This window comes from Staurois parvus, unplaced genomic scaffold (assembly GCF_062004578.1).
Source record: "Staurois parvus isolate SC_StPar_1 unplaced genomic scaffold, SC_StPar_1.0 ptg000249l, whole genome shotgun sequence".
NCBI classification, from domain to species: Eukaryota; Metazoa; Chordata; class Amphibia; order Anura; family Ranidae; genus Staurois; species Staurois parvus.
Genome location: NW_028318045.1, coordinates 7,158,904 through 7,172,391, shown reverse-complemented (window position 1 = coordinate 7,172,391; position 13,488 = coordinate 7,158,904). Strand labels below are relative to the sequence as shown.

The window sequence follows — 13,488 nt, the reverse complement described above, 5'->3', positions numbered from 1 at the left end:
AATTGGTGGCTGACTAAATACTTTTTTGCCCCACTGTAGGTGGGGTTGGCCTTTAAACTGGTCTTGACACTAGAAAAACAAGATCCAAACTGAGCCAACCTGTAACAGGTGTACAGAACCCTGAAATGATGTAGTGGCCAGTGGGGGGAACCTTACATATGGGAAGACTGGTACCACTGCCTCCTGGACAGGTAAGTATTCAACATGTTCTTTTATGGGTTGGCTCTATTTGGAGTTATTTGTTATACTAGTGAGCTTATTATAACCCATCTCTGGGAAAAATAGACAAATGTTCCATGGAGAAAAATTGCAAAATGAAAACACCATGCATGCTCCAGATTGCCCATTTTACCAAGAAACGTCATCCAAAACTGATATTTCGTTGTAGTGCACTTTTTAGCAAGATGACTCATAAGATTCTCTAGGGTTCCAGTGCTGATGTCTGCCCACCTGAATTCCCAGTATTGCCCAACTGTCACAGATGATGGTGTCACTCTCCCCGGATGGATTCTCCATTATGGTGAAACAACAATCGCTTCCTATCAAAAGACTTAGTGGAAAATCTCTTTGCAAACAATAGACAATTGTTCTCTTTTTAATGGAGAAAAGCAAAAGACAAATATTCACCAGGCAGGATCTACAATCACTCATTAGCTATATTAGGGAGACATTTCATGGTGGGTTTAGGAAGAAAATGAGTCTTTCAAGGACAGACAGATGTTTGCAGAATCACACTCAGTAAACCATTAACAAATATTTATGATCAACAAAGTATCTTATGTTTTTAAAGAAACAGTTCACTCAGAACTGCTATATAGTGTTTGGTATGACAGATATTTTTATCTCTCTGGGGCTCCATTGGCGAGATCCCTCTATTATTATTATATTATACAGGATTTATATAGCACCAACAGTTTGCGCAGCGCTTTACAAAATGAAGGTAGACATTACAGTTACAATACAATTTGGTAAAAGAGGCAACAGAGGGCCCTGCTCGTTAGATCTTACAATCTACTGAATTATCTGATCTGCACACTTGCTTTGCCTATTATGATGGGTTCCCACCATCCCTGCTGCACATATTAAATGTATTATGGAGAATGTAACAGGTGGAGCTGGAACACACACAGAAGGAAAGGAACTTCCAAAACTGGGTAGAAGAATGGATTTGGGGATTATGGAGAGAAACAGATTATTATATACAGGTAGTGCCGTGGTTGGGATTGGTTCTAATCCCAACCAAGATACTACCTGCACGGAGTTTTCATGTTCTCCCTGTGCCTGCGTGGGTTTCCTCCCACACTCCAAAGACATGCCAGTTGGTTGTCTATATATGAAAACGCATTAGGGACCTTAGATTGTAAGTTCCTTGAAGGCAGGGACTGATGTGAATCTACAATACATATGTAAACAGGGCTTTTTTCAGTGGGAATGTGGGGGAACGCAGTTCCAGCACCTCCAGCACTGAATGTATGTAATGGCAAGGTGTGCTGGAAGGTCTATTGATGATGGCTGTTGGGGAATCTATCTATTGACACTGTTGGGGATCTATTTTTTGCAGGGTGGTCTATTGTTGCTGTGGGGGTCTTTGTTGCAAGGGGGCAATTTCCACTGGAAGGGATCTAGTGCTGAGGGAGGGGTTTATTTATGCTGGCTGCTGGGAGATCTGTTGCTGCTGCTGGGGGTCTATTGTGGCCAGGGGCGGACTGACCATTTGGAAACTCGGGCACTGCCGTAGGGGGCACCATGAGATGCCCCTGGTACCTTTTTCATAGGCTTTTTTGAGTTTGAGCAAGGACACAGGGGCCCCATAATCCCCTATTGCCCGGGGGCCCCATGAGTTGTCAGTCCGCCCCTGATTGTGGCTAGGAGAATCTATTGCTGCTGACTGTGGGGGATCTGTTTTACTGTTTTCCTTGTTATCATTAACAAAATCCATACAAATTCCATAAAACAAAATGATACTTGGATCTGTATTCTCTAAAAGGGGCAGTACTTGGAGGTGGGTAGGTGGTGGGAAAGAAGGGTTGTTGCTCAGAGGTGGGTGGGTGAGGGGAGACAAGAAGTGACTCTGAAGGGTGGAGTTCCTGCACCTATTCTCTGAGGTAAAAATCCCTGTATGTAAAGCGCTGTGTAAATTGACAGTCGTGTATCTGTAATAAATAAATAAGGAGCTAGGGGCTGTCTTCATACTAAATCTATAATTAAAATAACACTTATGGGTGAACTGGTCCTTTCACCGCTTCCCTGCCACCCTATAGAAGAAATACGTGATTTTGCAGTTCTGGGTAGGGGGCCTTACCCTCGCCGCCATTTGCGGCCTCGGCTGTCATTCACCAGGTCCTGGCCAGTGATTTCTCGCCGGCACCCGGTGATCACTGAGTATCTCCGACAGGGGAGAGACCTGAGTATATCTCTCCCCTGTCAGCTCCTGCACACTGCTTTGTATGGCTCTGCGTAGCAGAGCCATACAAAGCAGTGTGCTTACAGTGAGACACAGCCCATGTAGTAAAACCAGGGGCGAACTGACCATTTGGAAACTCGGGCATTGCCCGAGGGCCCGGGGTCAGTAGGGGGCCCCATGAGATGCCCCTGGTACCTTTTTCATAGGCTTTTTTGAGTTTGGGCAAGGACACAGGGGCCCCATGATCCCCTATTGCCCAGGGGGCCCCATGAGTTGTCAGTCCGCCCCTGAGTAAAACAGCACACAGTTAACCCTTAGATCACCCCACATGTTAACCCCTTCCTGCCCAGTGCCAATAGTACAGTGTCAGTGCTTTTAATTAGCACTGATCACTGTATTGATGTCACTGGGGATGTCAGTGACACCAAATCAGTTCCCCCCAGTGTCAGAATGCCTGCTGCAGTTCCGCAGTCCTGCTATAAGTCGCTTACTAGTAAAAAAAAAATTCCAGTATATATACCGCCATTTGTAAACCCTATAACTTTCACATAAACCAATTAAGTTATATGTATTGGGACTTTTTTGGCCTCAATTTATGAGGAAATTTGATTTTTTTATTTTTTTACTGGACATGTTTAATAGCAAAAAGAAAAAATATTTTTTTTCTCAAAATTGTCTTTTTTTGTTCATATCGCAAAAAATAAAAAAAGCACAAGCGTTTGTGGGAAAAAAAAGGATGTAAATTTCATTTGGTTGCAGTGTTGCATGACTGCACAATTATCAGTTAAAGTAACGCAGCGTCATGTCGCAAAAATTGGCCTGGTCAGGAAGGGAGGTAAATCCTCTGGAGGGCAAGTGGTTAATAAACTATTTCCTGACCAGCCATTGTAGCTAAACAGCATATAGGAGCTGTGATTATTCTGAGAGAAAGGTTTTTTTAAAGATCATTGTATATACAGTGCAGATTACAGGCAAAAAGCTTCAGAGTTGCTCTGTGCCTTCTGACCATTGTGAACCAATCACAGCCATCACAAGCGTAAACACTGCCTATGTTTACAAACATTCAACCCTCCCCTTGCTCTCACAATGGAGAAATGGGAGAAAAGAGTATTGTGGCAGATTGATCATAGGAAATAAGGAGAGCAGAAGAAAGGGAGCAGCAGAGGAAGGCTTGTGATTGAAGGTGGGGGGGTAATTTTTTTTTTTTTTAAGTCAGGTAGGTTAAAATGCCACTGACCACTAATAAATAGTATTATCCACTGCTACTGGGTAGTATCGCTACTAATCAGTAGGATGGTTTCACATATATGCGTTGACTTGCTTTACTTTGCACATTAATGTGTGTTGTTTTAGGGCAGACTACTACTGTATTTTTAATTTGCTCCTTAATGCATTACAACACACCAGAAAATGCATGCACTTTTTTTTGAAAGGCACTCACCACTGTGCATAGTAGTGCCTTACAGTGTGTTGTGGTGTGCTAAAATGCATGTGTGTTGGCAAGGTACAATGAGATGCCATTATGAATGCATGGTATTGCAGTACCCTAACATGCAATATGTGTTCTTGCAGTGCAAAGGTGTGAACCCATCCTAATGCTTTTGGGAAGATTCAGCACAACATAGTAATTCCCATTTTTTGCCTGAATACCTGTTTTAATACAATGCCAAAATAAAATTTTATGCCAGGAATCAGCTCTGATCATTATCTATTAGAAATGAAAATATATTGTAGGGGGAAATATACTATAAATGAAAAGTTAATGTATATTCCAAATTTTTGGTCTTTTTTCCTTTATAGTCTTACCACCAAAAGGAAGCTCTAGCTGTCTCAAAACAATTATATAAAAATTAATTTTTGTACAATTGCATGCCCAGGTAATTGTTAGTCAAACTATCACTGAAAACTGAAATATGGCCTGGACAAGAAGGGGGTGTAACATGTTGGTACTGAGGTGGTTAACAATGCTGCAACCCAGTCATTCACCACAAATATTTTCAGCATAACGAAGAAACCTTTTACTGCACATGTGATATAATTATATATGATCGGAGTTGCCAACTGTCCATGATTTTCGGGGGAAGTCCCAGGTTTTGAAATTCTGAATGTGGAAATTTATGCCGTAAAAATGTTCCTTTTCCAAGCTGGCCAAATGTTCCATCCAATCTCTTTCTCCACATGTGATGTACAGTTACGACTCACTTGCTCATTTATAGTTATTAAAATTAAGTCTTAAGAATGCTGAAAAAGTATTCCGCTTAAATAACCATCATTTCATGTGACCACAGTTTTGTGGTCCTCCAAGACAATTCTGAGGGCAACAGCTGCAGATATTGAGGCTCACATCAAAAGTGTACAAAGATACAGAAAATCAAAACTCTAAGTATCAGTAAAACCAATACAACCAATCAATAAACACATTAACAGCTAGATTAGCAAAATATAAATTTTCTTCACTGAGTGCATTCATCTTCTTTCTAAAGAACCTTAGGACACATTCAAACGGATGCATCCTGCATGCAGGGATTATGGTGCATGTTCAGAAAACACACCAAAACCGCCTGATTCTATAGAAGTCTATGGCAAAGTGCAGGTAGCCCACACAAAACCTGCAGGTACACTATGCTAAACCCGTGGTGCAGGAAAACTGCACCACATCAGTGTGAAAGCGCTCTTAGAGATATCAGCTAAAAATCCATAGGTTCTCTTACAGTATATTAATACAATAAATAATATAGTTCAAATAGGCTTATTTTGTACAATGATCTACCCTACTTCAAACAATTAGATTGATCTACCATATCTATCTATCTATCTATCTATTCATCCACCCATCTATACCCATGTATCTAGCTATCCGTTCATCAATCCATGGTCTTTCTGACTTTCTATCTATATCTCTATCAACAATTCATCTGTCCAGGTCAATCTGTCTGTCTGTTTATCCATCTATATATTTATCCATCCATCTGTCCAGGTGTTCATCCCTCCATGGTCTCTAGTTATCCATTCATCCATCTATGGTCTATCTATCTATCTATCTATCTATCTATCTACCTATTTTTCTCCATCCATCCATTCATTCACCCATCTGTTTAGATATCTAGCTATCCATTCATCCATACATGGTCTATCTATTTATCTATCTACTGTATTTTCCTCCATACATCCATTCATACACCCATCTGTTTAGATATCCAGCTATCCATTCATCCATCCATGGTCTATCTATCTATCTATCTATCTATCTATCTATCTATCCCCTATATTCTATCTATCTATCTATCTATCTATCTATCTATCTACCTATTTTTATCCATCCATTCATTCACCCATCTGTTTAGATATTTAGCTATCCATTCATCCATACATGGTCTATCTATGTATCTATCTATCTACTGTATTTCCCTCCACACATCCATTCATACACCCATCTGTTTAGATATCCAGCTATCCATTTATCCATCCATGGTCTATCTATCTATCTATCTATCTATCTATCTATCTATCTATCTATCTATCTGTCTGTCTGTCTGTCTGTCTGTCTGTCTGTCTGTCTGTCTGTCTGTCTGTCTGTCTATCTATCAAATTTTCTCCATCCTATGGATGTCTAATTGTCTAACCATTGATCCACCCATCTGTCCATGTTACCATTCACCAATATCCATTAATGGTCTGTTTATCTGTCTGCAGATCTACGTTCTCTCCATCCAACCTATGTATGCATCTATTTTTCAGTCTATCCATATAACTCATATAACTAATATACTATATATATATATATATATATATATATATATAAATAATTACCTTTTTTTGCTAAAGAGTGCTATCTCCTACGTGCAGTAGCCAAAAGCATCCAATCAGAACCCAAATGTTTACAAATCAGAAATCAGCAGGAGACTTCTGATTGGTTGCTATGAGTTACTGCATAGAAGTTTATGACTCCTTTCTTGACTTAAGCCAAAAGCCAGAAGGAATTGCACTCTATCCTCACTTTATTGTAATTCCATCTCTTCCCCGTCTCTTGAATAATGATTACTTTCCCAAACTTCTTAAACTTTTTTTCCCACAGTCCCTCATCAAAGCCTTTTGCTCCCACTTCCACCAAACTACACATTCTATTCTTCCATATTCAAGCACACATTGATACAGATATTAATGGACAAATAAATATATAGAAATCTACCTCTTGTAAAACCCAGGGAGCAGCTTCTTTCTCTTCTTCCCTCATCTTGTGTAACTTGAGAAGAGCGCAGGGAGAGGAATAAGCAGCATCTGGATCCATGCCCCCCTCCCTCCTCCCCTCTTTTGTTAAACTTCCAAATCCTCTTTGAAAAAAAAAAAAAAAAAAGAAACAGAAAAAAGTATCTAATGCCTTCTTCTTGCAGCGAGCTCTTCTTCCTAAACTTCAATGGAAGAAGTTGGCAGAGCCTGTCCCTGCAGCGCTGGCTCCCCTCCTCCATACATCCTGTACACTTTATTTCCCTGTTGATAATGGGTATTTTTTTTTTCAGAGTGATTGCTGGAAATTATTCTGCTCTCTCTGTGTCTCTCTTTGGAGTTGTGCTGCTTCCTCCTCGCTCTCTCTCCTCCTCCTCCTCCCTATTCCCACCAGTGGAGGCCTGACCCATTCTGACTTCTTCATCTGCAGCTGGCTGGGCTAAGGTTCTATCTCCATGGCAACCTGTAGCCCTGAATACAGGATGGGCCTTACAGTGGGGGATAGGGGTTAGGACAAACTCCTATTAACTCTTCTGGCTCCAGAGGCAGGGGGCCCCGGATGCAATGCAATCTGGCCCAATCTGATCCTCAAAGAGCTAATTGCAACGATTTGAACCTTTGTGGTAGATGGAAAAGGATGCAATGGTATTTCACAAACCTCTGTGGAATTGTAATATGGGCCAACCCACTGCAGATAAAATGTTCGGAGTAGTTTTTTTTCTATGAACTTTAGAAGTAGATGTTTTTTGGGGTTTTTTTTTGCTATTGAGCTTACTGTTTTTTGGAAAATCCATTAAAAAGTTTTGGACTAGAGTTTTTTTTTACTTTGTAAAGTTTGGATGAGTTTTTGGCAAACTTTTTTAAATTGTACCATTCTCCTTTTGAACCTCTATTGTAATTTAAATGTTGAAAACCAAATGCCTTGCCTAAGGGCAGAATGCCTAATATTGTACAGAAAAGCTTCCTCTGTGCCTCCCTCTGATATACTTTCACTGTGTTCAATTAACTTGGTATTCCCTGACTCCATGGGTAAGGCTTGCCAACTAATATCCCTTCTGATCATCAAGGGTGTTCTTGCAGGCCAATGACACAATCGTATTGGACAGTGGAATGGCATTTGCAGGCTGAATGAAAAAAAAAAAAATCTAGCAGATTAATCCACCTACACTGTACAATGCAGATGAGCAAACCTCTCACTGCAGCTTCAAAATACCCAAACAACAACTGCATCTGATTGGATGCAGGCTCTATTTGGCCAACAATTATCCACCCAGCTCCTTTCACCTTTTAATAAAAGGCTGTTGGGGGGGCAGGCCACTCAAGGATGAATTTTGGCTGATTCATAAGGTGCTGCCTTGAATTTTGTACAGTGTATGACCAGCTTTGGGTCCCTGAATGATAGTGGAACTATATTGGAGAGGGACACAGATGGAAGAATTAATAAAAAATGTCTGAGACAAGTTCTGTCTCAACTGGTGCCATTGCTCATATCAACCAATCAGCTTCAAACTCTGGTTTAAAACAAAAAGTCTGTTCAAGTATGTATTCTTAACTCAATAAAGTTCCTCCTAATGCTCGCAGCCTCCTCCAAATTACCAAATTCTTTTTTCTTCTCTGCTGTGATCTGACTTCCTCTTATGCAGGCCATACATGGGTCGAATTCCAAATAAATTTTCTTTAGAAAATCGGAATTTTGTGCATTTTGAAATCCAATGGTGCCACTATTGATTTAGAAATTCGACCAACCAAGCCTTTAATTTCACCTCATGTTGCTACAGAAAACAATTTTCGTGGCCATGAATTTTCTTTTCTTTCCAGGTCACAGCTCATGTTCATTTCTTTATCAATTACATTTCTCTCACGATTCTCCCATCATTGATTAGAAATTTGTTTGTTTTTCAAACAATTTCCAATATGCCTGATCACTCAAATTTGATGGTCGTTCAAAAATTGGCTTTTGCTTGGGCTCACTAATGGTGCGAAATGTGAACGAAAATTCTTAGAAAAGATTTTCGAAAGAAAATTCTTTCGGAATTTGACTCTGTATGGCCGACTTTGGATGATGGATGCATTCATTCTTTTATCATTACTTTTTATCTTTTTTTACTGATGCACTAAATTATTTTTAGTGAACATTGGTTGGCATTACAACAATTAAAACAGATATTGAAATACCATAAAAGTGTAAAACATAAAAAATCAGCAAAAAAAAAAATCAAAGTGGTCCTGTGCACTTTTTTTCTATATACTGTAGTGTTTTTGAGATTACCCATTTGGATACCCATCCTACTGTAACTTTCTATTAGGTTTTACTGGACAGATTAATTACATGTCAATTAGCCATAAATTATGTTCTAACCACTTTCCTTCAAACCACTCAAATCCTTCACTGTCCAGAGTGAGATGACAGAAGTACTGAGATGGAAATCACAACTCTCAATTCCTACCAAATAGATAAGTCAAGGCTGAGTGTGATTCACAGGATATGAGGGGCAGTGATGCAGAAGAAAAATACTGGATTTAAGATTAAATAGAGCAGGGGTCCCCAAACATTTCAAACAAAGGGCCAGTTCAGACTTTCAGGGGCCAGATTGTGGCCAGCAGGGGTAGAAAATGTCCCTGACCCAGCATTAATGAGAGTAAACCTTATCTTAGGGTTGGTGGTCAGTAGGAGGAGGAGTAATGCCCCACCATTGGTATTAGTGGCATAAATAGTGTCCCATCATTGGTATCAGTTCAAGACCTAGTGCCCATTGTTGGAGCCAGTGGGAGGAATACTGCCCCATTGTTGGTTTCAGTGGGAGGAATACTGTTGCATCATTAATATTAGTGGGAGGAATAGTGCCCCATCATTTGTGTCAGTGGCAGGAATTATGCCCCACTGTTGATGGAGGAATAGTCCCCAAGGGCCAGATAAAGGCAAGCAAAGGGCCACATCTGGCCTTCGGGCCACAGTTTGGAGACCACTAAAATAGAGGAAACATCAACTCATTTAAGAGTCTTATTTTATTTATTATTAGAGACATTTACTGTATATAGCACCAACGATTTTACTCAGTGCTTTCCATACTCCACATTCACATCAGTCCCAACCTCAAGGATCTTACGATGTAAGGTCCCTAACACACACACACTCACACTAGGGCCAGTTTAGACAGGAGCCAACTGACCTACCAGCATGTCTTTGGAATGTGGGAGGAAGCCCATGAAAGCAAACAGAAATTATGCAAACTCCATCCAGGCTGGTATTCCAACCGAAGACCCCAGTGCTGCAAGTCAGCCAGATGAACAAAATTTCCTAAGTTCTCTGTGAATAGCTTGTAATTTTCTTCTATGCTCACTGGAAAGCTCAACACCCTGGATGCTCTATTAACATGAGGAAGGAAAGTCAAAAGCCTGTCAATGGTCCCCCCAACTCCACCTCTATGACCTGAATATACACTAAGGGTTTGGGTTGACAGACTCTGATCTCTTTCAGACAAGCAGCTGTCTCTACCACGCCTCTAAAACGTGATCTGTACTGGACTGCGTTTCAGAAGGTAGTAAATACTGCCAACTCCTGAATGCCTGATTCCTTTTTCTGTCAAAAGGGGATTTTAAATGGGAATTACACACAGCAACCGCAAGCCAAGCAGTTGAATTTGTTATCCACTCATTAGCCAATAAAATGCGATGCAACAAGCTAATCAGCATGTCAAAAAATCCTGTACACTATGCTGTCATACAAAAGGCCGTGTATGTACAGATATGTATCACTAGAATGTCTGCTTCAAGCACCAGTGCATGGACTTTTGTACACTGGTGCATTGGCAATTGCACAATCACACAAAGATATGCACAGGCGCAATACAATACTTCACGGGGCGTGGTTCACTGAGACGTTCTTCATATAACAGCTGAACTCTGGGCATAGCATATTTAGATAGACCCAAAAGCATATGATTAGATTGTTAGCGCACAATTGACACATATACATATCCATAAAGCAATAATAAACCCAAAAGTAAATACTTTTTATATTGCACCTTACCTTTCTTAGATGTGGTGGCTGTATTAGGTTTTTTCTTTTAGGCTTTTTTTCTTTTATTTTCATCTGATGATCCAGCCATTAAGTCTGTTGATTGTCAACAGAACAAGCTGTCCTGAAAATGTATCAAGTAGAAAGTTGGGACAAACCATTCACAACTGGCAGGTGGTGCTTACAATGATCAGCTTTTATTTCTTTATGTAAAACCTTAATCCCCCACAACCACAAAAAAAAACCCCAAAAATATTGCAGTGGCTGCTTGTGTAACTGCAGTGTAAGCTGGAGTTTGGCTTCAATTTGTTACTGTATCTAAATCTGCTAGTCCATCTAACACCCCCTCCCTTAGACTGACAATGCTGCTGTTCAAAGATGCCCTTGTGCTCTTTCATCCAGACACACTCCAATACAGGAAATGTGTTACTTGCCAGATCACCAGGAGACAACGGAGAGGAAAAGCAGAAAAAAAAGAAAACTAATGCAGCCACCACATCTAATGACTGGTAAGCTGCAATACATTTACAATTACATTTTTGGTTTTGCATTTAATACTGTTTTAAGTAAATCAGGCCCATTATTTATTGGATATTTGCAGTAGGAGCTATGTTCATCTTGCCACTGAATGCAACTCACACATTGTGATAGCAATAGTCTGCTGTGCAAACAACATAGTTCACTGCACAGCACAGTAGGTGCTATAGCACATGAACCTCTTGCATGGGACCACTCCAATATGTTTGCATTTGCCATAGCATTTTACAAAGACGTTAGGAAAATATTTGGGAACTTTTTGAAGCAGAGCAATCTGGCAGCCAAGCCATCATTCCTTATACCTGGCATGCCTTCAGCACTGGCCACATATGAGATACTCTACTGACCTCTAGTGGCCATTATTGGTACTGTCACTTCTGCTACAAGAACATTACAATTAGAGGAGTTCTATTCTATATTCCTGTTGCTTGTGAAGCCAAATCCATAAACCCCATCATTACAATTGTATTGTAATATCATTGTAAGGAAAGACAAACTAAAGGTACTGCAATTTAACAAACAGTTGAATTCCAGATGGTCTGGAAATGCAAGGAATGGTCAGGTTGACTGCTATAATCTACACATAAAAGGATAACTAAACCCAAAAACAAAAATGTAACCTATTGCAGTTTACCAGTCTTTAGATTGCATGTGTCAAACACAAGGCCCGTGGGTCAAATCTGGCCCACCAGGCCATTTCTTGTGGCCCTTGCACCTCGTCTCCACCACGTCCACCTTGTCTCAGTAGCTGAGCACAGAGGAGGACAGGACTCCTCCTACAGATCCTGAGCCTCTCTGTGCAGCCATGGCACCCCATAATCTCCTTTTCCCATGGTCTAAGCATTCAGCAGACTCCAGCAACTGAGTCCAGACCCCCTCTGGTCCTCCTCCAGACCCTGCACTTTCTGCTGCCCAGCTTCTTCCCAGCAGCATAAGGTAAGGGAGGTGCTTCGTGATGTAAGTAAGGGTGGGGGACTCTTGACTTCTGATGATGGGGGGATCTTGACATCTGATGTAAGGAGGGGTGGGGTGTCTGGACATCTAGTCTTTTGGATACAAATTGCCCTTTAAAGGCAACCATAATTCTGATGGTGCCCAATGAAATTGAGTTTGACTCCCCTGCCTTAGATGTAATGTCTGCATTAGTGTTCCTTTGTTAGCCCCCTTGTGAGAGCAAAAAAGTCGAGTGAGAAAAAACATTAAATAAAATAAATAATCAAAACAAATTAAAAGCACCCCATTACCCCATTGTAGGTCCAGCATGCATATGTAAGAATGAGAGAAATAATTCTAGGGCCATAATTTGTGCTTACTTCTAAACTGACAACCTATAAAGAGTTTTAAAGCATCTCCTATTGACAATTTTAGGTACTGTACTTTTCTGCCTTTTCACAGGCATGTGCCGTTTTCAAGTGATATTAAAGGCAATTAAAAAAAAAATAACAAACATGTTATACTTACCTGTTCTGTGCAGTGGTTTTGCACAGAGCAGCCCCAATCTTCCTCTTCTCAGATCTACCACTGGCGCTCCTGGCCCCTCCCTCCTACCAAGTGCCCCCAAAGCAAGCAGCTTGCTATGGGGGTACCGGAGCAGGCTCGCTCCCAAGCCAGTGCTCTGTATGTCTATTCACCCACAGAGCAGTGGCTAGGCCTTGCCCCCTCTCTCTCTTCATTGACAGCCAATGGCTCCCACTGCTGTCTCAGCCAATGAGGAGGGAGAGTCTCTGGAGAGCTGAGGCTCTCATGCACATTGCGTAATGGTTATGGGGCTCAGATATTTATTAGGGGGCTGCTGCACACAGAAGAATGCAATCTTGAGCCTTTACAACCACTTTAAATCTTGACATGTTTGGTATCTACTTGATGCAACATCTTCTTTTATAATGTACAAAAAATGGATATTATATTATATTTGTGATTACAATAATTTATTTAAAGCAGTAAGAAAGCTTAAAAAAAAAGTTTCCTACTGCAAGGTAATATCATAATCTGCCAGTATGCAAGGCCAGTACTAGACTATTTTGCGCCCTAGGCAAGACCAGCTACTTGTGCACTCCCCCCCCCCCCCCAAAAAAAAAATGTCAAAAAAACGGTGGAAAATATTAAATCAACAAAACATAAAACTGCTACATTTTTTTGATTTGCAAAAATAAGTGCCATAAGAGGTCACCAGCAACAATATTAAAGACAAAATATATATTAATCAAATATAAATGAACTGTATTAATCAATCAGACAAAGAAAAAAAAAGAGACAGAGTTACAAAACTCTGCAGTGATTACCAGCCACTAGCCGGCTTGCAGTA

The 13,488-nt window shown here is 40.5% G+C and overlaps 1 protein-coding gene across 1 annotated transcript in view; it reads right to left on the bottom strand.

Moving 5' to 3' along the window:
• The window catches only part of DENND2A (DENN domain containing 2A), a 157,961-nt gene extending 150,990 nt beyond the window's left edge, over window positions 1-6,971 (bottom strand). Inside the window, exon 1 of the mRNA XM_089680717.1 lies at window positions 6,594-6,971. The gene's annotated coding sequence lies outside the window, so the exon portion shown is untranslated. The remainder of the gene's footprint in view (window positions 1-6,593) is intronic.
• Window positions 6,972-13,488: the final 6,517 nt, after the last annotated feature.